Raw genomic sequence first — 26,466 nt, 5'->3', positions numbered from 1 at the left:
TGTAACAGCAGAAAGGAAGTGTAACAAACACTTCAGTGAAAAATGAGTCTCTTCCCTGCAGTTATCTCTGAAAAGGGCAGTGATTAGAAGCAGGTAAGAGACAGAAAAGTAGAATCAATTATAAATTAGTTGGTGAAGAGAATAAACCCCAGAAGTAAATGCCAACCAGTTTTAAGAGGAAAATGTATAAACATTATCCTCATTCTTTTCTGAGTAATTTTACAGTCCTGTACAATAGGGGCTGCTGTCAGTGCAGAACCAGGGTCAGCTGTGGAAAAGTCCATGGTAAGACCAGCTTCCTACCAGCTATTCCCCTAAGCCCAGCAATGATCAGACCTTCATCAACCTGGTCATTCTGCTCTGTCCTCCCAGGTGGCTGGCAGGAAACCCTGGTGGAGATTCTATCAATAGATGACAGCTGCTTTCAATGCTAGATATTCATAACATAACAGAAACTCGTACTGAAAAGTCTATAAGAAAAGCATGACTCACTACTTGTATAGTTTGGGATGTAAAGAAAGCTGTCAGAAACACTTTAAGCATCTCTCATGACGTGAAAATAACCCTATCTCCTTAAGGACAAGCCTTGGTGTCTGTATTGTGCAGAGCAAGGTAAATCCAAGATGTCATGAAAAACAAGTTGTTGGGCAGATAAAATGTATTATGCTCACTTTGTTAAAGATGGTGCCACTGCCCACGTGGAGGCCGTTGCCCAGGTGATATTAATGTGTGTCTCTGTAGGCAGGCAGGATCGTTGTAGCCTGGGGCTTGGTTTTGGGATTAAGCCTTTCCTACCCTTTTTGATGTGGGGTGGTACAATCCAATCATGCCTCAGAGAAGTGACTTTGTATTAGAGACTTCCCTGTTTTGTATATTGGATTAAAGGTTTGGATTTCTACACTATAAAATGGGGGCAGAACAGGAGCTTGCTCTCTTGGTTCCTGAGATTAGCATTAGAGGAGAGAGCAGAGCAGAGAACAGAAGGAGGCCACGTGGAGCAGGCCAGCAGCCAAGATGGGGGAGTGTTGAGTGAGAGGCCAGTTTGTGCAGTTTGTGCCGGGAGAAGGCAGGAGACGGGGAACAGAGGTGAACAAGTCTGGTGAGCTAGAAACCTTTGATTCTAGGAAACTCGGATAAGTCAGTAGCTTTGTGAGCACTGAATGTGAGTGGGTTTTGGGCCCAGAGTGTGTGTTTTTACTTGCCCGCCAGGTGCAAGCTAGGATTAAAGGTGATGGCCCATCAGTTCTTGGCTCCATTGTTTCTTTACCGACTGTCCGAATCCAATGTGAACCTGCATGGGCCGGGCAGCTGTGATGGTGGCCCTGGCCGTGACCACTGGCTTTACACAAGTTGTATGCAATATTATCCTGTCCATTAAAATTATGTCAGCTTAAATGACTGCGTGGGTCTTTAAAATAAGTGACAGAACATATAGGGAAAAAAAAACTTTGTTGAGAGGAAAAAATTATGACAGATTAGAGGGGAAACTTCTGGAATTCTTACACTTTATGACAAATTACATGCTGTATTCTATCCTTATGGTTATATCATCTGTGTCTCCATAATAAATACTTTTAATTTTCTCCTCAAAATTGCAGATGCTTTAAAAAGAAAACAAACAAAAAAATCCCACCTAGAGACAGAAGTATCATTGTCTTAAGTTGACAAAAGTAATAACACTTAACACTCCAATGGTTTCCAAGAGAAAAGTTTTCAAATAAAACAACAATTTTCTGTAGGTATTAGTGAAGATGGGACCCATCTCTCATAAAATAGTAGAAATAATCACACAATCCAGATTTGATTAAAAACACAGGAATTCAGTCAGATAACGAGGAGTACAGACATCAGAATCAAACTACCATCATTAGGTCTGGAAGCATTTCTCAAACTTTCCCTTAGGACACAAGTTTTGTCCTCAAAAATACCAGACAAAACCAAACCAAAATAAAACAAACAATGGACAGAGGAAGATGAATCCTGCTTGGGCAGACAAAGACAGGAATCAGTGCCATAGGTCACATCTCCAGGAGCCCAGTGGGATGATGGCTTTCACCAGGCCCACCCTGGTCCCACGAAGCAAGAAGAATCCTCAGTGACATTAGATTACTTCTCCATAATATCAAAACAAAAATGAGGCCTGACCAGGCGGTGGTGAAGTGGATAGAGCATTGGACTAGGATGCAGAGGACCCAGGTTCGAGACCCCGAGGTCGCCAGCTTGAGCGTGGGCTCATCTGGTTTGAGCAAAGCTCACCAGCTTGGACCCAAGGTCGCTGGCTTGAGCAAGGGGTTACTTGGTCTGCTGTAGCCCCACGGTCAAGGCTCATATGAGAAAGCAATCAATGAACAACTAAGGTGTCGCAAAAAAACTCGATGATTGATGCTTCTCATCTCTCTCCGTTCCTGTCTGTCTGTCCCTATCTATCCCTCTCTCTGTCTCTGAAAAAAAAATGAAACAATAAACACAGAAATAACTGTTTACAGTTAGATGATGTTATACAATGAAAAAACAAATCTACTTTCCACCTGGGAAAACCAGTACTATTTAATGAGAACATGCTCGATTTTTCAATCTCATCACTGGGAACAGCCACTGTTCAAGGTGCTATATAACCAGCATAGGCAAACATGCATTTTTTTAAAATAAGATTATACTTTCATAGTCCCATTTTTAAATACCCACTGTTGCTGCAACCATTTTACTATTCTTTGAAACAATTTCAAAGACTACATTACATTAAATGGAAAAATAGCAAGTTGTAATTTATTGCACCACTTTCCCATTGAACATTTAGGTCTCTCTCCGTGTAGATTTCTATTTATTTACAGGATTACTTGAAGATTTGTCTTGCTCACTAGATTGCAAATCATGTGTTTGTTTCTTGTCAGTACTCATTCCATAGCAGTACCGAAACCATACCAGGTGGAGTACAGCATCCAGTGAATGAATGAGGAACCTATCCTTTGATTCTTAGCTCTAATCAGCCTCATCTACAGACTATTCCTGGTCTACCTCAGCTGTACACAGCGGCCTCTCTCCTGAAATTTCCCTGTAATTCCATTTTTGTGATTCCCTTGAAGGGAAAAGAGAAAAAATTCTATTTCTTTTCTTTTTTTTTTCTTTTTTGGATTTTTCTGAAGCTGGAAACCGGGAGGCAGTCGGACAGACTTCTACATGCGCCTGACCAGGATCCACCCGGCTTGCCCACCAGGGGGCGATGCTCTGCCCCTCTGGGGAGTCGCTCTGCCTCAATCAGAGCCATTCTAGTGCCTGAGGCAGAGGCCACAGAGCCATCCTCAGCGCCCTGGCAAACTTTGCTCCAATGGAGCCTTGGAGGGAGGGGAAGAGAGAGAGAGAGAGGAAGGAGAGGGGGAGGGGTGGAGAAGCAGATGGGCGCTTCTCCTGTGTGCCCTGGCTGGGAATCGAACCCGGGACTCCTGCACGCCAGGCCAATGCTCTACCACTGAGCCAACCAGTCAGGGCCAAAATTCTATTTCTTGAGCACCGTTATATACCAACCACTGTGCTAGTCAAGTCAACAAGAAAGTCTATGCCAAGAAGGGTTGTCCCTCAACCTAAAGGGCATGCCAAAAAACTGACCATGAAATTTTCAATCAAGGGACCCTCTAGAACTCTTCTGTGTCCTCACCAAGAAGTCTGGAAAAAGCTGAGGTCCCACTCTAAAAGTCATCTCTGTGCCCTACCCATTGGGATGATCTGAGAGAGGACACTGCACACCGCAACTCAGGGGATGCGCCGCAGGGCTGACTCCAGGGAGGGAGATGTGGCCAGCAGCTCAGGAGTGGGGCACTAAAGTGAGTTTAAATAGCTCTGATTTTATCAAAGAGGGGAATGAGCAGATCTTTGTGATAGCATCTCCAAAGACAGGGGAAAATGTAAAGGAGAAATCCATAAGTGATAAGTCATTAATCCACTCTGGAGAAAGAGAGTAGAAAGTAGGAGCCTGAGACTTTCTTGCCTTGTGAACATACTGTAATTATTCCCATAGCTACCTTCCCAAAATAAAGACGTCACTGTGCCGCCACCACCCCCTAAAAAAGCAAGCCAGAAACTGAGGTATGAATAATAATGTGAATTATATTCATAATAATATGAATGAGGTATGACTCATTCAAGTCAACAAAGGCCTGTATTTTCTTCAACCGTGACTGTTGGGCAGATAAAATGTATTATGCTCACTTTGTTAAAGATGACTCTGCCCACATGGAGGCCACTGCCCAGGTGGTATTAATGTGTGTCTCTGTCGGCTGTGGGCAGGCAGGATCCTTGTAGCCTGGGGTTTGGTTTTGGGATTAAGCCTTTCCCACCCTTTTTGATGTGGGGTGGTACAATCCCATCGTGTCTCTGATAAGTGACTTTGTATTAGAGACTTCCCTACTTTGTATATTGGATTAAAGGTTTTGAATCTATACTATAAAATGGGGGCAGAACAGGAGCTTGGTCTCTTAGTTCCTGAGCTTAGCATTAGACAGGAGAGAGCAGAGAGAAGAGCAGAGAAAGGCCATGTGGAGGAGGCCTGGAGAAGCAGCCAAGATGGCGGAGTGTTGAGTGAGAAGCCAGTTAGCGCAGAGTTTGTGCAGGGAGAAGGAAGGAAATGGGGAACAGAGGTGAATAAAGTCTGGTAAGCTAGAAACCTTTGATTCTAGGAAACTCGGATAAGTCAATAGCTTTGTGAGCACTGAATGTGAGTGGGTTTTGGAGCCCAGTGTGTGTTTTTACTTGCCCACCAGGTGCAAGCTAGGATTAAAGATAATGGCCCATCAGTTTTTGGCTCCATTGTTTCTTCACCGACTGTCCGAATCCAATGTGAACCTGCATGGGCCATGGCTTCTGGCTTTACAGTGACACTTTTAAAACTAATAAATTTCTAAGGCTTTTACTTCACATATGAAAAACAAGCCACAAGGTTTCAATACTAATGGTTATTTTAAAATATTGCAAGACACTTACTTTACTGAGAGGCCATGAGAGGGAGAACCCAAGTTTTCCAGCCAACAGCTTGCACCATGACACCAGGTTGGTGAGAAAAGCCATCTCGGGCCTTTTAGTCCAGCCTAGCAGCAGTGTGAAAACCACCACATGAGTGACATCCAACACTATGTGTAAACCAACCATAATCCCACAGAGTAGTGAGAAATAATCAACTACTTGAAAGCTTCCTGAAAAACAAGACATTTACTTTCTTTCACATCAGATATTTTGAGTAGCTGTACTTTTTGTGCTATACCTCACATCTTTAAGCAGCTGAGCAAGTATCTAATGACACTGTATGTATTATGCTTCCAGGAAAATACTACGGCACTTCCTATACACATCTCTAATGACTTCCTAAGACAGCCATTGTGTGTGCAGGATTTAGGGGTAAGAGACGAGAGGGAAAAGTGGTTGTTGGAGGTTCCAACACCAAATCAGATCTGTTTTAGAGACAGGCTAACTTTCAAAAGTTAGGCTATTTATACAATAGATTTCTATATGGGTGATAAATGATTCCAGAGTATACACTAAACACAGAAGACATCTACCTAATGTGGGTGAAGTAGATATATCAAAGCCTAGCACAAAATTTTGCTCTCTATGCAATGCCCTCACCTCACCAACCTTTCACTGTCCTAACTTTGTCTCATTCAAGGCACAGAGGACAGGGATCCATTATAAGAGGCAAATATAAATATATACAAGAACATCAAACTTCAACACTCCCACACTCCCACTCCATCTCTACTCACATGGCTTCTTCCCCTCTGCTCATGTCCGGGTCCCGCCTTAAAGTAAACTTCTACAAACTTCAAGGGCACATCAGGCCCAATGCATGATCCTACATCATCTGTTAAGATCATTTTTTTACACAAGATTTTAAAAGAGTATGAGCACCATGAAAAATACAAATCATATAGCTTACTGAAACTAACACTAATGTCAGGAAAAGAATGAGGCAATGGTCTTTTTGTCCAGGTGACCCAAGAGCAGGAGAAATCTATTACTTTTTCTCCCTTTGGGACCCCAGAGCAGGTCAGATACTCTCTGAAAGAACAGCTCTCACCCATAATTCTGACATTTCCAATACAGATGAGCAATGACTCTTACAGTAGCTTTCACTAAAAGGAAACTTAACAAGCATCCTTTGACATTAAAAACTAGAATTCTTAAAAAGCACAATTTTCTCAAGTTTTAAGAGATCAAATCAATTTCCCAACCTCTCCTATCCCTATCAAGAATTTTTACTTTCTCCCAACTGCTACTCTATCTATAAAAATGGCTCTTGACTTTAATATCCATGTCAATCTCGGTACAGCTTTAAGAGGTCAGGAGAATGCAAAGACATGAAAGAAGGCAGGAACAAATGCTTTTCTGCCATAGCATAAAGCTGGCACTTTGGAGAGCTAAGAGCTTAAAATACCCAGTACTGAAAAGAGAAGTGGGTTAAATTGAAGGTCAGTTAACTGGTCAGCTGCTTTCACTGTTGGTCAACTGCTTTCACTGTCCATTTGTAGGTCACCTATCACAGCACTTCCGCAGCTGCCTTCCTCCAACCTGCCTCAAGCTGTGCTGACCTCTGGGAGAACAGCATGTCTTCAGGGAGAATAAAACCCATGAGGCCAGTCTGGTAGCATCCATGCCACTTGGGGGCTGACACAGCATTTTCCAGAATGTACTCTGAACACTAATTTCTCAAGATGTTCAGGTGGAAAAGCTTCCCAAACCTTCTGGAAACAGCAGGCTTTACCCTCCCTAAAGATTCATCATGGATATTTGTATTTTCTGAACCAATTTGACCTTGGGACCTATTTATCACGAGGCATTTGTTAACATCAGGGCATCTTATGTTCTAAAGAACATCTTTTGGAAAGGGCTTAGTCTGTGCATCTGAAGTCATCTCAATTAGTTTCTATGTTCTAGGCAACCCAGGAAAGTGGGTACAGACCCTGGCTGGTTGGTTCAGCAGTAGAACGTCAATCCAGTGTGTGGAAATCTCGGGTTCAATTCCTGCTTAGGGCATACAGGAGAAGCAAACATCTGCTTCTCCACCCCCACCATCTATCTATCTCTCTCTTTCCCATCTGCAGTCAAGGTTCCAAAGGTTCGAGCAAAGTTCGCCCTGGGGCACTGAGGATGGCTTCATGGCCTTGGTCTCAGGCACTAAAATAGTTGCCAAGCAATGGAGCTTCAGCCCAGCCAGGCAGAGCATCGCCTGGTAGGGGCTTGCCAGGTGGATCCTGATTGGGCCACTTATGGCAGTCTGTCTCTGCCTCCCCACCTCTCCCTTAAAAAAGAAAAAGTGAGTACAACATGCTGTCTGCCTCTGCTGGCCCCAACAGCTGGAAACTTACTTCTTTGGCCTCCCTTTCAAGGTGAAAGGATTACTGTTTTCACCACACACATGGCTCACTGCTGAACTGCACATTTGCTATCGTTCTCAGGTCCAGATCTGTGAAGGCCCGCCCTGCCCTCTTCCTCCCTCAGCCAGCTAACTTCTACCCATCCACCCATTCAACCATCATTTCCTTTAGGAAGCCTCATCTTCCCTCTACTTTCCAGAAGCCCAACCTCTCTCTGCCCCAGGATGGATTAAGTGCCCACGCTCTATAATTATCTGCTCCATTCAACAACTGCAAGTAAAGAGATGCTACTTTATTACTTGCTGGAGTAAAGCAGAAAATAAATACTTGTGAATAAATCTCCAACTACTGCTTGCTCCTTGAAAACAAGTTTTATACTTTATTTAACTTCCTAACTCTCTAGCACTATTCAGGTACATAATAGCTGCCCAATAAATACATTTCTTTGACAAATATTATACATATTGCATACCTATCCAGCTCCTAATATCCCTTGAGGAGTCCAAAGATGAGTTACTTGGATAAATCAATTTGGTATCAATAAAAAAGGATAGAGCTAGAGAAAGGGGCTCTTCTACCTGACCAAGCAAATTTTAAACATATAACATATATTCAACCAGAAATCATCACTCCACTTAGGACCTCTCTTAGCTCCTACGTACTTTGAAAAGAGGCAGGAAAGGAGAAGAAAGGTCATCCTGCTAGCCAGGACCCCCTGGTTTAGATCTGGATTAGGGTTCTCCAACATCTGAAACACCTCAGAGGCTAACCTGCATGCTACAGGCCCGAGAAGACCCCAGCCCTTGGGATAAATGGGGTTTTCCATATACCCTTAGTGCTTCCAGCACTCTGAAAAGCTTCATTTTCTTTCACATTTTCAAGGTGGATTTGTACTCAGCACAGTGCCCTGCTTGTGCAGAGAAGACTTAGGGGACAACAGACAAATTAAGTCACAAGGTGCTCTGAAAAGTGGCACACTAAATGGCTGGTTATCTCATCTCTCGTATGACTGAATTATCCATTTAAGAGACAGTATAACCAATCTAAAAAGGATGCCAAGAAAGAGTGGACTAGAAGCCACAGACCTGAGCCTAGGGAGGCCACAGATCACCGGGGTTGAGTGCACAAGCTTACGACACATGCTCTGCCACTCACCAAGTCCATGATGTCAACAAGAGGGTTAACTTCTCTCAGCATTCACTTCCTAATCTGCTAAATGGGCATTTGTGGCTAAAATAAATTGGAATGGTACAGAAGTCTCTGGACAATAGTAAATGCTTGTAATTTATTGGTGTTATTGTTATACAATCTACTCAGGGAAGTGAGAGTCCTATATTCTCTAAAACAAACATACATTTGAACTATTCAAATTAATAATCCCCTCCCACAATCCATCATTAAAAGGAACTAGGAAAATAAATTATTAAATGCTTACCCATTGAGATGTTTTGTTTCTTTATTTACATAGAATCCTTTCCCTCCCCATGAACACAGGAGAAAAGAGGGAGAAGAGCAAGGAAGGAGAGATGCTCCAGGAAAACAGTCCAGCTCTCCTCTTACTTCCCAGGGTGTCATGGACTAGTGCCACTAGTAATTCTACCAAGTCCTGAGTGAGAACAGTGCGGAATGAAGAAATAAACTCAGAGAGAAAAAGGATGGAATCAGGAGGTCTCTGCAACATCTTTAGCTTGCAACAGCCTGCAAGAGTCCAGCAAAGCCCCCGGTCTGCTTTATTATATAGTGCAGAGCCATATGCAAATAAGGAAGTCTCTGATACAAAGTCACAAATAACTGAGGCATAAACCGTAATCTTCAGAAGAATGCACCCCCCCCCCCCATCATGCAACAGTCAAGGGCTTGGGGAAGAGCTTAGTCTTAAACTAGGCCCTAGACTATAAGGACTTTGTCAGCTTATAGCCTTTCTCCCACATATCCTCATTTTTTTTTTTTTTAATTTTAGCTTATGTGCAGAGATTTGCACTCATCTGATTTCCCAGATTCAATTCAAAAGCAGATTGGAAAAATACAGAATAAACACAAAATTAGTATAGCAAATATTAACAGATACCAAAACAAGTTTCTTAATACATTAAAGGGATTAAAGCCTTTTATATCATAAAGCAAATTCTTAGCCAATATAGCAGGATCTATAATAGAGTTTTGTTGTTTTGAATGTCCTTAATATGTTCACCAAGTCCATGTTGACACATCACCGTTCCACATTCCCTGCAAATGCAACCCAACTCCACTTCAGTCCCATTGAAAACTGTCACAAGGAGCAGGAGTCACACACCTCCAGGAAAATTCCGCATGGCACTGGAACTATTGTCACATTTCCACACTCTGTAGCTAGCTTCGAAGTCCCATGACCACTGCTTCTAGCACATTAAGCTTTTATCTCAAGCTTAATATCAATTCTGGGTTTCTGGCCATGATTCAGGTAGACTGGAAGGTACCTCTGTAGGCATGTGTGGAGGTGGAGCTTTGTTTTCTTTAACCTGGAGAGACGAAACCAGGGAGACTTTTCCTGAAGTTTAGCAGCTGTGGAGGTGGTGAGGAGAACCTTGGGATTCACTATGCTGGGTGGTAGAGGTAAATTTGTAACAGAAGGGGTAAAATGTGGCTGGCCTAGAGAAGCAACAGGCCAATTTCAAGGACGGGAGATGAAGGGAGAGAAAGGCTCTAAATTTGGAGAGTAGGTCTTGGCCTAAAATAGGGTTGGGGCATTGAGGCAGGAGGAGAAAAAAGTGTGTAAAGGAGACACTATGTATTAGACAAGGCAGTGGATCTATGGCAAGCGAGGAGGAAAATAAGACCATCAACACCCACAACAGAGATCTTTAAGGGATGAGCAGGACCCAAATATTCAGGGCAAGGCAGAGTAAGTGGCCCCCATATCTATAAGAAATGAGATCGGCTTACCTGCTACTTGGATGCTCACCCTAGGCTCTTCAATGGTGAAGTAAGATGAGGCAAATGGCCTGGGGCACCTTCAGTCTTCAGTGGCAAGTCCCAGCAGGCTGGGCAAGGTTAGGTCAGAGGTGGCTGGAGCAGGGCTGGAAGAGACTGAACCCTCCCTTGGAGGAGTGAAGGGGCAGTCTGCCTTCCAGTGTCCCTTTTTCCCACAGTGAGGATATGGCCCTGGTGGGGGCCGAGGACCCAGACAGGCTTCTGCCCAATGACCTTCCTTTTCACACTTGAACCAGGGCCCTGATGGATTCTTAAGAAGCCCATTAGAGGGTTGGAGCCTTTAAGGGTGGCTGCCAAAAGCCATCATTTTACCTGATCTCTTTGGGCTCTATCTGCCTTCTCCTGTTCCTATCAGTCATTATAGACCTTAAAAGCCATGCTCAGGAGATCTCATTGAGGGGTTTGAGGGCCCTCCTCTGCCTATTTAAGCTTTTTCCGTATATAAGAAACTGATTGCAAGAAGACAGAGGGACAGCAGAATTTGCAGGAGGAGGCTTACAGTGTGCTAAGAGGATTTAATAGGTGGACAGGTTTGACAGAGAAAGGGACGAGAGCAGAGTAAAATAAGCCTTATACAATTGCTCTTGTGGAGTAAGTCTCTCCTTCTGGCTTAGGGTGTCTCACCAAACATTCAGGAACCCACCAAGGAGCCTCAGAAGACCTAGGAAAAACACAAACATATCCTTGGCCCCATAAGAGAACAGGGTCATGTTGCCAGATTCCTGTGAGCGGGTCCTTCTATCGCACTTCAGGGAAGACTTTCCTTGTTGGATTCCAGAGTCTCTAAACCACTGAATGGCCTTGTATATCAGCATTCAAAAAATTTTTAAAGTAAAAAGAGAATGATAAAAAAGATTTACAGGAGTTCCAGGGTATGGCTCCCCCTTTTTTATTTTTTCTAATTGACTTTTAAGTGTTTGATGGGCACACTCTAAATCTGATTAATCCTAATACCTGAGTTGCTATTTTGCTCTCAACTCAGAAAACAAAAAACACACCTTACAAAGCACCAACTAAATTAGCAAGTCTTTAGGATCTACATTCCATTCTATTTAAATTTAAATGAGTGCTCCTTACATGTTCCAATTTTAAAACAAAAATGTAGAGATGAAACCATTTTATTTTTTCAATATAAGAGCCAGCATTTCTTTTTTTTTCATGCAAGAACTCAATTTAGGCCTTAAAAATCACATTTTAGACATCAGACAAAACTAAACAGAAACTAGAATCAAACAAACTAGAGAGAAATCTGGGATTTCAGAGAACACCAGACTAGAAAGATGCCTGCCTGATCTTTTTAGTCAGGGCATTTTCTGACAGAGGGACTGAAGGATAGGACTAAACAAAATCTCCCCAAGAAATTTGCTCTTGGCAGCTGCACAGGAAATTTTGTAGTCAGATCCACCAGGGGTCCCCTGCCTAAATTTCCAGTCAAAGAATAGGAAAGAAACTAAATAACACTTCAGAGGATTGTTGCTAAAGCATTAAAGAAAATCAGACAATAACAGGAAAAGCTATAACTTTAATAACTGAGTCTCCTAACCATTCTGAAATTCCACAAATGCTATAACTGGCAACTCAGGCTGACCATAACAAGACTTCTACTCTACCTCAATTTCAGCTGAGCAGTAGTCTAAGCAGCCAGAAAGAACTAGGAGCAGCCGCCCTGCCATTGCTCGGGATAAGTGGGCAATGTTTGGCCTGCTGGAATCAGAATTTGCTGAGGAAACACTGACACTGCCCCTACTATTTGATGGGGCTGGGGAAGGCCCCGTTGTCCCTTTCCCTGAATCACCTGCCTTTCGGCAGTATACTTAGATTTACATTCATTCACCCAATGTTTCCCTCTCCTGCAGCACTGGCAGAGGCTAGGAGCTTTAAGAGCTGGCTGCCCTTGAGAGGGTGGCTGAGACTAGTATCTGAGTGCAGTAGGGCAATTTTTAGCAACATGCCCTAAACTCCCACATTGGAAACAAGATCTACTGGCAAAAGTATTTCCCTGGTCTCCCCTCCTTCGTTTGTTCTGCCATTTATCAAAGTATTGTCCTGAAGTCCTCCCCTGAAGTGCTGTGGCAATAGCCAGACCTTGCATGTATGAAGGCCCAATATAAGCGCATATTCCAATGTAGTCCTTTTTATCTCCCTTCTTGTGGTAAGGCAGAAGTGCAGCCTAACAGGAAGAATTAGCATTTTCATAGGTTAACTGTTTTACTAAAATCGTTCCTGCTTCTCTGTCTACCACTATTCTTTCAACTGCCTGAATCAGCCATGAAACAAATTCTTGAAATAGTTCATCAGCGCCCTGCCTAATTTAGCTCAATTTCTCCGTTTTGGTCTTGTAATAAGCAGGTGTCTCTATGACTGTGTGGCTATCTGGTTAACCATTTTATAAGCAATTAGTTGATACTCTAATTGAGCCACCATAGGAGCATATTGTCCTTTTCCAGTTAACATATCAGTGGTAACTACAATCTGCTGTTGCCAGTTTCTTTCATCCTGCTCAACAGCTTCTTCATAAAATTCTGATTTCCACACCAAATGATCACCCCAGGAGAGACAGGCACGAGCAATTGCCTTCCAGTCATTTGGGGGAAGAGCCTTTGTACTAATAGTATCTAATAAACTGAGTGTAAAAGGGGCAGTAGGCCCATACTGAACACAAGCAAGTTTAAGTTGTTTCAGAGTTTTAAAAGGCAGAGGTTCATGCTCTTGCACTCCATTCCCTTGATCGTCCTGTCTTTCTATGACAAGAGAGCATGCAAAGCCATTCATTGTTTCCCCAACCTCGAGCCTAATCTAAAGCTTGTTGGAGCGGGGATCTCCAAAGGTGTGAGCTAGAGACTCTGGGAGCAACCCGATAAGGGTAAGGAGGAGCAGAGGGTTGGGCATAAGAAGGAGCAGAAGGCGGCGGAGGGGCCAAGGTTAAGGCAGCCATAGCCACAATACCCTTATCTCCTGAGTCATCCCCAGACTCCAAGGACTTCTCATATTTACATTACTCCATTTTTAGCTCACTCTGATACTCCTTAGACAATTCTTCCTTATATGGCAATATTTTTACAAAAAGGTCTCTCACTTTTGACCCTAACTGTCCCATAATTTATTACTCCCGACTATACTTTCCCCAAAAACTTGACTCACTGTGCCCACTTGGAGAGTTGCGTCACCTGCCTTTAGTTTAGTTTTCTCTTCTTCAGGTCCCTGTTTGGATGCCACTTGCCACAGACCAGCACAGCTAGTAACTGTCCAGGTCCTGAGTGAGAACAGTGCAGAATGAAGAAATAAACTCAGAGAAAAAAAGGATGGGATAGTGAGGTCTCTGCAATGCCTTTAGCTTGCAAAAGCCTGCAAGAGTCCAGCAAAGACCCTGGTCTACTTTATTATATAGTGCAGAGCCATATGCAAATAAGGAAATCTCTGATACAAAGTCACACACAACTGAGGCATAAATAGGATTCCTCATAAAAGTGAACCACGCCCACCATGCAACAGTCAAGGATTTGGGAAGAGCTTAGTCTTAAAAGGGTGTGGGGAAGATCTTTAATCTTAAAAGGGTGTGGGGAAGAGATTAGTTTTAAACTAAGCCCTAGGCTATAAGGACTTTGTCAGTTTACAGCCTATCTCCCACACAGGGGCTCCTGGTAATCCCATAAACTCAAGCTTCATCACAGTTATTTTTGTCATAATGCTTTTGAATGACATGGAGGTGCTAGATACCTTCTTAACTGCCATGGAAAGAATCCCACATCAGTTTCCATGCCATCGTCCACCAGGCAAAATCCTCCGGCCTGGCCAGGCCATGCATATACAGCAGAGGGAAGCTGGATGTGCCTGAGGCTGCACCACCATTGCTGGTATTGCAGGTACATGCACAGACCACAGAGTCATGGTGGGGCTGCGCGTGAGTGGTGGGCCAGGTAAGGGATTTACAATCACTTTGCTGCTCTGTTGGCCTTCCCCCCCCCGACTCTTGGTCCTCATGCCACTGATTTTCTGCTTTAGAGAACAAAGTAAAGGTGGGAATGTTTACTTTGGCTGACAGAGACCTTAAGATCCATCTCATGGATGAGAAAGGGCTGTAGTAGTTGGTGGGATTATTTGTAGGCAGAGAATTCATGGATGATGTAGCCTTCCAGCTCGGGTGCTGGTAGCCCTGAAGCCAATAGCTGGTCATTACTTTGTCATGCTTTAGGCCCATCAGTGAGTTGTGACTATCCTTGCACTTACAGCCCACATACAGCAATTACTCAGTCTGCCAAGGGCCCTGATAGTCAGGGAGTGGCTAGTTTTAAGGTGTCAGTTTCTTTTTAGGGCCCATGTATATCCATGGGTCCTTCATGATTTCCTCTAAAATGCCTTTCTCACTGGGGTGGAGGATCTAGAATTTCTTAAGCAGGTTTTTACTCTCTATGGACATGCAGAAAAAGCACTGGGAAAAAAAGAAACACTGTATATTCTGAATTCCTCTCTTTCAAAAGGCAAGGATCAGATGACTATCATAAAAAAAGAAAAAGAAAAAAAGAAATTCCAAGGCTCCATAACTCTGGGAAGGGGCCATCACAGACGACTCTGGAAGAGTTCAGGTTATAGTAAGTTAGGTACTGCCACAGAAAATGTGCAGTTTATTGACATAGGCGAATTCATTCCTTAAGCCAAGGTCTGCAATACTGACGTGAAGGTCAACATCAAAAAGGTCTCTGGCTGTGGGTCCCTATAGACAATGCCCTCTGGTGGCAGCACTACACAGCTGACACTATCTGGTGGAGTTTGCTACAAGCCTCTTTCTCATTCATGTAGCCATGGCCCTACAGGTAATAAAATGTCTCTCTTCCACAAGCATACACCATGAGCAGATAGAGCAGGCGTCCCCAAACTACAGCCCACAGGCCACATGCGGCTCCCTGAGGCCATTTATCCAACCCCCCACCCGCACTTCCGGAAGTGGCACCTCTTTCATTGGTGGTCAGTGAGAGGAGCACTGTATGTGGCGGCCCTCCAATGGCCTGAGGGACAGTGAACTGGCCCCCTGTGTAAAAAGTCTGGGGACCCCTGAAGAGTGTTTCCTGCATCTAGGTCACCTCAAAGAGTTTCACAATAATAGGGTAATTCAAGGTTTTCATGCTTTGGACTTCAAGGAATAGTCTGAAAGCTAGAAAAGCTCTCCTGGCTCTTGTTAATGACCTCCACAGCCACCTCTGTTGCACTCATGATGTGCCGGCCAAAATCACCTTGGTGAGGCTTCATCGGCCCTGTCCTGAGCAGCTGGAAACTGTCAGTGCAGATTTCCTCATCAGAAGAGATGGCTATAAGGCCTACTGGCATGGCAACCTGCTAACTACCCTAATAAAACAATTTTAAAAATTATAATATGATGTAAAAAATAAAGAAAAAATAGAGAAAAAATGGGAAAAAGAAAAAATGAATCTAAGAATAAAATCACAAAAATAAAATAACTCAAGTAATAAAAAAGTGATAAAAAATAAATTTAAGAAAATTAAAATGATAGAATAAAGAAAAATAAGAAAATAAAAAAGGAAAGAGGACAATAAAGAAAAAGTAAAAAGAGAAAATTTTAAATAGCAAAAAATAAGAAAGCCCTGGCCAAATAGCTCAATTGGTTCAAGTGTTGATCCACTGCACAAAGCTTACAGGTTCAATCCCCAGGAATGGCACATACAGGAACAGATGGATGATTCTGTGTGTATGTGTGTGTCTCTCTCTCTACCTTCCTCTCTCTTTAAAATCAATAAATAAAAAGTTTTTTTAAAAATTAAGGAAAAAATAGAGGAGAAAATAAAAAACAAAATAGACCAAAGCCAATTGTGGTCAAAGTCCCTTAAATCAACAAAAATCATCTTCCTCGGCAACAGGACCAAAAGTTCCAGACCCAGCCAGGGACTCATACTGGTGCTTGGAATTCCCATTCCTTATTGAGTTCATAGCAAGAAATAAACCCATCACAGCTGAGGGATAATCTACAGTGGTTTTGTACACTTTTTAAGTTTCAAGAACCCTTTATTCTTTTTTTTTTTTTTTTAAGGGAAGGGGACTATCCAGAAAGGCATTTGGTGCATGAGAACAATCTATATTTATCTTATTAACATTTAAAACATACGGGATGCTTCAATGGCCTTTTCATTGCTAGTTTGAAAAGTTGTAATAATTTTTGGCTTTTAAAGAGCTCATAGTGTCTACACAATATAATCAATTCCTTTTAATTTCTCAAAATGATGCTACAACTCAACAGGCTAGATAATAAAATAACAAAAATGTTCTGTTGCCTAAGACACAGTAGTGTGCGTTATTAACATCTATGAAGTCAAAGAGAAGATGGCTTTCATCAATTTTAATTTTCTTTTTAAGTGAGAGGAGGGGAGATCGAGAGATAGGCTTCTGCATGGCCCTGACTGGGATCCACCTGGCAACCCCCATCTGGAGCTGACACTTGAACCAATTGAGCCACTGGCAGTGAGAAGGGAAAAGAGAGAGAAGGAGGAAAGAAGCAGATGGTCATTTCTCATGTGTGCTCTGACTGGGGATTAAACCCAGGACATCCATATGCCTGGTTGACGCTCTATCCAGTAAGCCAACTTGCCAGGGCCCATTTTCATTACTTATTTGCAGTTTTGCCCAGAGTCTTTGGAGGAGATGCCTTTCTACCATGGGACAGAGAACTCGCTATGTCCATTTCAGTTATTTTTGAATGCAGAGGTTGCAGTTTCAGTTGCAGGTTGAGAAAACTACTCTTTCTTTTTTAAACCAACAAGCAAGCCATCATAATCCGTGTCTGTAATGGGTGGGGAGTGGGGGCATGTGTGCTGGATGCTGGACATGGTGCGAATACTTCAAGGGAAAAAAATCCAAAAGTCCTTTTATTTCTTCCCTAACACTCTCCTTTTTTCCCCCCCTCTTAGCAGGAGAAAAGTTTTATTCCTTTAAAGAACAATTTAAACCACTTCTAAGGCCTTAACAGAAACAGACCAAAGTAGCCATTGAAAGCATTAGATATTGAGGTATGAGACATACAATGGGGGAAATGCTTTGCCATATTAAGCTACAACAAACTTGGCTCCATCAACAGCTGAGCTCTGCTAGTGCTTAGGTGTTACTGCAGAACCAAAGAAGAACAGCTGTGCTCTTCAAGTACTGAAGCATTTCAGACTTCATTGGTAGGGATATATTTTGACCATGAAAGGAAGAGGGGAAAAAAGCTAAGTCCCTTCTTACAAGGCATTAGGTGGCTTTGTAGAGGGCCACGGCAGAAAAGTGGACTTCCCCTTGCTCATGCTTATTGAATTCTCTACAGATGTTAGCACGTCCTCTGAACTGGTGTCAAGGTTCACTGGAAAAGGCATTTGCCCATCAACTTCATAAAAGTGGCCATCCCCATTGTTGAACAGCATGAACAGAAATGAAAGTTCACTTTGTCATCTACCTGAGCCTTTGTCATCACTAGCATTCCTGAAGCAGGCTTCACTGGCTGCCTGATGGCCTCATTCTTTTCAAGCATTTTGCTCTGTCTTTAGGGGATAACTTCCCCACTTCAGGCAAAAACTTTCAAGGCCGACCCATCCTCAAATTCTAGTTTGTCTTGATTACTGGCCACAGCATGTGTAAGTTTGATCATGCCACAGGAATTCCCAATGGTCTGCTTCATGTAGTCTACTTCAGGACTGACTTCTTGTCCCTTTGCTTCCTCTTTTGTTTTATCCTGACGTTTTCATGCTGGGCCTCCTCCTTCAGCCACAGCATGGCCACAAGGAGCCCCTGGCCAGCACCCTCCACCCAGGCCAGCACTTTGTTCAGCATCTGGGGTTAATCTCCATCAGTTAGAGCTTAATCTCACGAACCATGGAAGAAACCACAACCTAGAAATGAGGAAAAAAGCTCTTCCTTCATGTAGATCCAAGGTTCTGACTTACGTCATTTCCCTTCTGCCTGAACAACTTTTTAAACTTCTTGCCAGGATGGTGACAAATTCCCTCATTTTTGTTGGTCTGAGAAAGTCTTTATTTCTCTTTTTACTTTTGAAGGACAATTTTGCTGAACATAAAATTCTAGATTGATTTTTCTTTTATTTTTCCTGCTTACATGGTTTCTAAAGACAGGACTGAAAAAATCCTTATCCTTGTGCCTTTACAGGTAAGGTGTTTATTTCCTTTAGCTTTCTTCCTCTTCATCTTTGATTTTCTGCAGTTTTAATATCAGATGTGTAGATGTTTTGGAATTTGCCTGTATAGTGTTCTTTGAGATACCCAGATTTGATGTTTGTCATCAAACTTCTCAGCCATTACTACTTCATACATTTCTTCTTTTGCCTGGCCTGTGGTGATGCAGTAGACAGAGCATTGACCTGGAACACTAAGGCTGCTGGTTTGAAACCCTGGGCTTGCCTAGTCAAGGCACATATGACAAGCAACAAGCAATCAGTAACAACCAAAGTGAAGCAACCACACTTACACTTCTCACTCCCCACTCCTCTTCTCTTTCCTATCTATGTAAAATCAATAAATAAAATCTTTAAAGGTGCATTTCTTCTTTTCCTTTCTCTGTCTCTTCTTTTGGTATTCCCATTACCTGTCTACTACACCTTTTGTAATTGTCCTACAGTTCTTATTCTGTTCTGGTTTTGTTATTCTTTTTTCCTTTTGCTATTCAGTTTGGGAAGTTTCTTTTAATAAATCTGCAGGCTCACAAGCTGTTTATGTGGCCCAGTGGTTTACTGATAAGCCAGAAGGCATTCTTCACTTCTGCTACAGCAGTTTTTTATTTCTAGCATTAACTTTTCATTATTCCCAGAGTTCCTATCTCTATACTTTAACCCATCTGTTTTTGCATTTTGTCCACCTTTGACATTAGAGGCCACAGCATATTAATCCTACTTATTTTAAATGCCTGATCTAATAATTCAAAAATCTGTACCATATCTCTCGTTCTGTTGCTTCATTTGTCTCTTCAAATTGTGTTTTGACTTTCATCATGCCTTGTAATTTTGTTGTTGTTGAAAGCCAAACATGATGTATTGTATAAAAGGAACATAAGCCTTTAATGTAAGGTTTTTCATTTATCTTGCTGTGAGTTGGGCTGTTCACTATTTGCTGTAGCTGTGGATGTCAGAAGCTAAAACTTCCTGTACTTCCTGTACATATCCTTGTCTATGTCTTCCCTGTTGCCTCTGGCTTTCCCTTTTAATAGAGTCTGAGCCTTGCAGTTCTTTCAGCTGTAATCCTCTGTCATTATCCAGGAACCTGATTGATGTGGTGGTAAGGTGTTAGGGAGGAGAAGCCCTCTACAGTGCTATGATTAGGTCTCAATCTTTTAGTGAGCCTGGGCATCTGGACCCTGGACTGTGACTTTCACAAGTGTGTCTTCCTTTCTTTCTCCCTCTTAGGTGAGATCAAAAGTTAAAGGGAGCATGAATTGGGTATTTCTCATCCCAAATCAGCTAGGATCCGATAAAGCCCAAATCTGTTAAGCTTTGGTAAATTAATTTAAAAGCAGGCTTTTGTTAAGGAAAACAAAATGCTTTGGCTATATTTTGAAATGGGTACCTTTCTCCTCCAACTACCAGAAAAAGGAGAGGACTTTTCTGAGATCCCTATGGGATTCCTAAAAGTAAAATTCATGACAGCACAGAACTTTCCAACCTCCCCCCACAAACACTAAGCCCTGTGAGTTTTTAACTCTCAAGCCTCCAACAATTTATCTATTACAATTTAACTGTTCCTACCAATCCTGGTGGTGTGTATGGGGGTGCAGGGCAGGGGTCTGCTCCTGGACTTTGGCTTCTAGTAAACTGGGATTTTGGGTATCTACCTTTCACTCCATTTCACAGCATAGCAGTTTACCCTGTGACCTCATTTATTTTGACATATCTAGTAAGATGTGTTGATTTTCAGTTGTTGAGCTTCTTATTGTGAAGATAGGAGTGTAAACTTCCAAGTTCATTATATGTTGTCCTGTTAAGTTTTTTTATTTATTAATGCATTGTTCCGACAGTTTTATAGTACTATTTATCATGTTCAAATCTTCAAATATCAATGTTTATTTGAAGTGGTTTGCTTAGAGCATGCTGTCTGAAAGTACTATTTACATATGGGAAAAATACACTCAGCACATACAAGTGTTTGGAAAGTAGCTTATCTGTCCTACAGTGCCACTCACCCTAGATGAATCTTGAGCTGCAACTCTGCTATTTAAATCTCTCTCACTATTTTGACTACAGCAATCTTTTCTTTATAAATAACTTCTAAAACCTGATGTCAGCCAACATGAATATGGCTCCATTTGTCGGTGAAGACTGCCAGTAAAGTATCTGGATAGCTACCAGCATCCCTCTCTCTAATGAAGCCCTAACAGGATGACAGAGTGAGAACCCACAGTATCTGCTGCTTTACTTTTCAGCCACAGCTCCTGTGTTGATGCTATGCAAGGTGGCAGGAAGAGGGGAACAACTTCATTTAAATAAAGCATTGTTCTGTAGGTTCTTTATCATGGGCATTTCTGGGAGACAGCAAGCTGGCAAAGCCCTTGCAGTTTAAGGCTTAGCCAAAGGTTAAGTTCTTTCCCCACACCTCCATATTGGCTATGAAGCTGAGTATTTCTGCTCATCAAATCTCCCCACCTCACCTGTTCGATTAAGTTGCTAGAGGCAATTTACATGCCCTTCCTCTCACTCTTTGTTTGTTCTGATGTTGGTTGATTTCAGTTTTGCATGGCGGAGGGGATTCCTGTTTATGCCTCAAATGGATTCCTGTTCATGCCTTAAATCAGGGGTCAGGAACCTATGGCTTGAGCCAGATGTGGCTCTTTTGATGGCTGCATCTGGCTTGCAGACAAATCTTTAATAAAAAAAAAATGTTAAAAATATAAAACATTCTCATGTATTACAATCCAATCATTTCCTACCGCTCATGTTCATGGTTGCGGGTGGCTGGAACCAATCACAGCTATTCTCCGGTACAACACCAAATTTTTATTGGATAATGCATAACATACATGGGTCATTGTATGGCTCTCACGGAATTACATTTTAAAATATGTGGCATTCATGGCTTTCTCAGCCAAAAAGTTTCCCAACCCCTGCTTTAAATGGATTCCTGTTTATGCCTCAGATGTGTGACTTTATATCAGAGACATCCTTATTTGCATATGGCTCTGCACTATATAATAAAGCAGACTGGGGGCTTTGCTCCACTCTTGCAAGCTATCTTGGCATTGCCAAGGATCCCATCCTTTCCTTTCTGAGTTTATTTCTTCATTCTGCACTGTTCTCATGCAGGACCTGGACAATTACTAGCCGCACTGGTCCACAGCAGTCACTTGCCTCTGAACACGCATTTACAACCAGCACAGCACAACTGTGTTAGGTATTCCGGTGCCCTCTGTTCTCTTCTTCTCCAAAAACCAATCTACACTTTAAAGATAAAATAAATTCTTTTCAAAATAATATGTTGCTGACAGTAAATCTTGATATTTTGGGAAATACATGTTTTATTACTAGTATATTATTATTCTTTGAACAGTAAAAGAGAGACATTACTTCCCTAAAAATACTTAATGTGAAAGTCTTACTATTTTTCAGATTGCGAGTTGGTTTTTTTTTTTTTCACGTTACATATTGAAAATTTCTCTTTGTCCTTTAACTCACCATAAATGAATTTTCCCATCTACCCCTATGATTTTTGGCTTCAAAACCTACTCATTTACCTAGATAAATCTATAGTGATATCACTACATATAATTTCTGATGCTAGACTCACGTTCATGTCAAGAGACCCAAATATCACATGCAGGTTTCATTTCACTGTGCAGGCGCAGCATGCAAGGAAAGAGACGGAGCAGCCTTATATCATATAAAAGCTGTGGTGACGGGGTGGTCAGACAGCTCATTTGTAAAAGAAGATTCTCCTTGTCTGACACTATCTAGCATTATGTGAGGGCAAGGGGGTCTTAATCCTTCCTCAATATCGAAAATGTCTCTATGGAAAAAATCCAAGTACCTCAGAATGATTATAAGGCCTTCATAAATTGGCTTGCAGGCTCCCAAATTGGCCACACCTTGAAATCTGAGAAGCTATACCATTCTCACACCCCAAACCATTCAAGTCACAGAAGCAAAGTATAGCAGTAATTTAGGAAGTGACTGAGTGACCAGAACTAGCTGATGATGGCAGTCTCCCTGTTTAGCACAGCAAGAAAGGTCGAATCCTGCTCACAGCTCTCGGCATGCAGGCAGCCTGGGACCTGCCTGGAAGGACTGTGCAGCATACTCTAGCCAAGAGATTTGTCCCGTGCTCTCTTCGGCAGCACATATACTAAAATTGGAACAATACAGAGAAGAGATTTGTCCGGCATATCCCTCCCAGATCCGAGGAGAATGAACTTGCAGCATGGGATTTAGATGATCCTTTAACAAACCATTATTTGTGTAAATAATGCTGAGGTTTATTTTTAAGGGGTTGGTTGTTTGCATTTTGCTGCTAAATTTGCTTTGTACTCCAGCCACTTTCAAATACACACACACACACACACACACACACACGTACACTCACTCACACATTCACACTCTCCAACTCAGAATCCTCAAATCTGGGTTAGAAGCCATACCTATGCACTCTCTGGCAACCTGCACTTCCCCTAATATGGCAATAAACACAAGGTCTGCCTAGTGAGCTGACAGTAGACCCCATCAACACCAAGTTCTCTGGTAGTAGGGCCATGTCCTCCTAGGCGACCATGAATCCCAAAAGGAAGTCCAAGGTAGAAGCTCCCAAAGACAGGGGTTGTGTCTTTCCTTTTTTTTTTTTTTTTTTTTTTCATTTTTCTGAAGCTGGAAACAGGGAGAGACAGTCAGACAGACTCCCGCATGCGCCCGACCGGGATCCACCCGGCACGCCCACCAGGGGCGACGCTCTGCCCACCTGGGGGCGATGCTCTGCCCATCCTGGGCATCGCCATGTTGCGAACAGAGCCACTCTAGCGCCTGGGGCAGAGGCCACAGAGCCATCCCCAGCGCCCGGGCCATCTTTGCTCCAATGGAGCCTTGGCTGCGGAAGGGGAAGAGAGAGACAGAGAGGAAAGCGCGGGGGAGGGGTGGAGAAGCAAATGGGCGCTTCTCCTGTGTGCCCTGGCCGGAATCGAACCCGGGTCCTCCGCACGCTAGGCTGACGCTCTACCGCTGAGCCAACCGGCCAGGGCCAAGACAGGGGTTGTGTCTTTGCTGATCAATACTGGTCCCCAGCACTTACATGTTAGGCACATGACTTTTTATTTAAGCCCAGGTTAAACTTCTTAAAATTGATAAATCAATACTTGGCACTGTGGTCTGAGAGAAGATTCTTTAGGAAATAGCCTGAAAAAGTGGTGGCGCAGTGGATAGAGCATCGGACTGGGACGCACAGGACCAAGGTTCGAACCCCTGAGGTCACTGGCTTGAGCATGGGCTCATCTGGTTTGAGCACAGCTCACCAACTTGAACCCAATGTCGCTGGCTTGAGCAAGGGGTCACTTGCTCTGCTGTAGCGCCCCAGACAAGGCACATATGAGAAAGCAATCAATGAACAACTAAGAAGATTAAGGAGCCGCAACAAAGAATTGATGCTACTGATCTCTCCCTTCCTGTCTGCCTGTCTCTATCAGTCCCTCTCTCTGTCTCTGTCACACATAAAAAAGGGGGAAAAAAAGAAATAACAGCCCAAAACGGGACAAGAAGAAAAAGTTCCATGCTTTATAGCACATCCTGATAATAACCCTATTTTTCAAATCCTTCTCACACTCACAGCAGCTACAGAAATGAGTTAAATCATTTAAGTTTTGATATTCCCTTGGTTCTTTCCAGCTGTCTTCCTCTTTCTGTACCATTGTTAACATAATTTCTAAGTTGCCAATATTGTCCTCAAATGTCAAAAAATAAGTCCTCAGATAATAAAGAAAATTCCCACTCTACTTCCTAGAGCTGTTATGAAGCATAAGTGAGAAAGTATAAAACTAAAAATTCTTCTGAAACACACAAAAAAACTACACAAAAGTAAGCTAAGAGGCTTGTTATAGATTAACAGTAAGCAAAGCCCCAAAGAAATTCTTATTGAAATTTTTATACTTTAATTTCTGGTAATAAATGAATGCTATGAATGAAACTGCCATCCTTTTGAAATAACAGAGCATTCAGAAGGATTACAGCTTCATTCATAATCTAAACTGCTTCCAGAAGATGGTCCCAAGTTATTTGCTTGTTTCTAAATTACCCACAAGTTTCAGACATTGCACATATCTAAAAAGCTCATTAGAAGTCAAAAGAACACTCAGACCAATGGAACAGAATAGAAAGCCCAGAAATAAAACCACATATATATGGTCAAATAATCTTTGATAAAGGGGCCAACAACACACAATGGAGAAAAGAAAGCCTCTTCAACAAATGGTGTTGGGAAAACTGGAAAGCCACATGCAAAAGAATGAAACTCGACTACAGCCTGTCCCCGTGTACTAAAATTAATTCAAAATGGATCAAAGACCTAAATATAAGACCTGAAACAATAAAGTACATAGAAGAAGACATAGGTACTAAAATCATGGACCTGGGTTTTAAAGAACATTTTATGAACTTGACTCCAATGGCAAGAGAAGTGAAGGCAAAGATAAATGAATGGGACTACATCAGAATTAAAAGTTTTTGCTCAGCAAGAGAAACTGATATCAAAATAAACAGACAGCCAACTATATGGGAACTGATATTTTCAAACGACAGCTCAGATAAGGGCCTAAAATCCAAAATTTACAAAGAACTCATAAAACTCAACAACAAACAAACAAACAATCCAATAAAAAAATGGGAAGAGGACATGAACAGACACTTCTCCCAGGAAGAGATATAAATGGCCAACAGATATATGAAAAGATGCTCAGCTTCATTAGTTATTAGAGAAATGCAAATCAAAACTACAATGAGATACCACCTCACTCCTGTTAGATTAGCTATTATCAACAAGACGGGTAATAGCAAATGTTGGAGAGGCTGTGGAGAAAAAGGAACCCTCATTCACTGTTGGTGGGAATGTAAAGTAGTACAACCATTATGGAGGAAAGTATGGTGGTTCCTCAAAAAACTGCAAATAGAACTACCTTATGACCCAGCAATCCCTCTACTGGGTATATACCCCAAAACCTCAGAAACATTGATACGTGAAGACACATGTAGCCCCATGTTCATTGCAGCACTGTTCACAGTGGCCAAGACATGGAAACAACCAAAAAGCCCTTCAATAGAAGACTGGATAAAGAAGATGGGGCACATATACACTATGGAATACTACTCAGCCATAAGAAATGATGACATCAGATCATTTACAGCAAAATGGTGGGATCTTGATAACATTATAAGGAGTGAAATAAGTAAATCAGAAAAAAACAAGAACTACATGATTCCATACATTGGTGGAACATAAAAATGAGACTAAGAGACATGGACAAGAGTGTGGTGGTTACCAAGTGTGGGGGGGGAGGGAGAACATGGGAGGGAGGGAGGGAGAGAGTTAGGGGGAGGGGGAGGGGCACAGAGAACTAGATAGAGGGTGACGGAGGACAATCTGACTTTGGGCGAGGGGTTTGCAACATAATTTGATGACAAAATAACCTAGACATGTTTTCTTTGAATATATGTACCCTGATTTATTGTCATCCCATTACCATTAATAAAAATTTATTAAAAAAAAAAAAAAAAAGTCAAAAGAGCTATATGTATCTGAATTTGGATCACAGATGAATGTATGTGTACTGCATAAAACCCATAAACAGTCAGAAGAGCCTATTATGCATGAAAAGTTATTTAAACTAACCTTTACTCCAAAAAAATCTACAGTGGGTAAATTCATAAGGGTCTCAGAGTTGTGGCCATGAAATATGCCTCTTCGGGATATAAATTATTTAAAGCTGGTTATTTTTAAGAAACAAAAGACTCAGGAAGAATCTTTAATCTTCCTCTAACTGCCTAAAAGAATTTAGACAGAGGACCTGCTCTCATCTAATTTTAACATGAACTAAGTATAACAGACAGAATCCCAAGAAGTCTACTTGCAAAAATAATCTCTACTCTTTCTATATGGATCATAATGAGAGTTTTATTAGGATCACAGTA

The 26,466-nt window shown here is 42.1% G+C and overlaps 1 protein-coding gene and 1 pseudogene across 6 annotated transcripts in view; both read right to left on the bottom strand.

Moving 5' to 3' along the window:
• FARS2 (phenylalanyl-tRNA synthetase 2, mitochondrial) overlaps positions 1 to 26,466 on the bottom strand; it is a 672,513-nt gene that overhangs the window by 563,333 nt on the left and 82,714 nt on the right. The gene's annotated exons all lie outside the window — the stretch shown is intronic.
• Positions 17,565 to 18,622, bottom strand: LOC136329953 (ubiquitin carboxyl-terminal hydrolase isozyme L1-like; annotated as a pseudogene).

This window comes from Saccopteryx bilineata, chromosome 3 (genome assembly GCF_036850765.1).
Source record: "Saccopteryx bilineata isolate mSacBil1 chromosome 3, mSacBil1_pri_phased_curated, whole genome shotgun sequence".
Taxonomy (NCBI): Eukaryota; Metazoa; Chordata; class Mammalia; order Chiroptera; family Emballonuridae; genus Saccopteryx; species Saccopteryx bilineata.
Note: the sequence above shows the minus strand (reverse complement) of the source record. Positions and strands in the feature narration are given on the sequence as shown.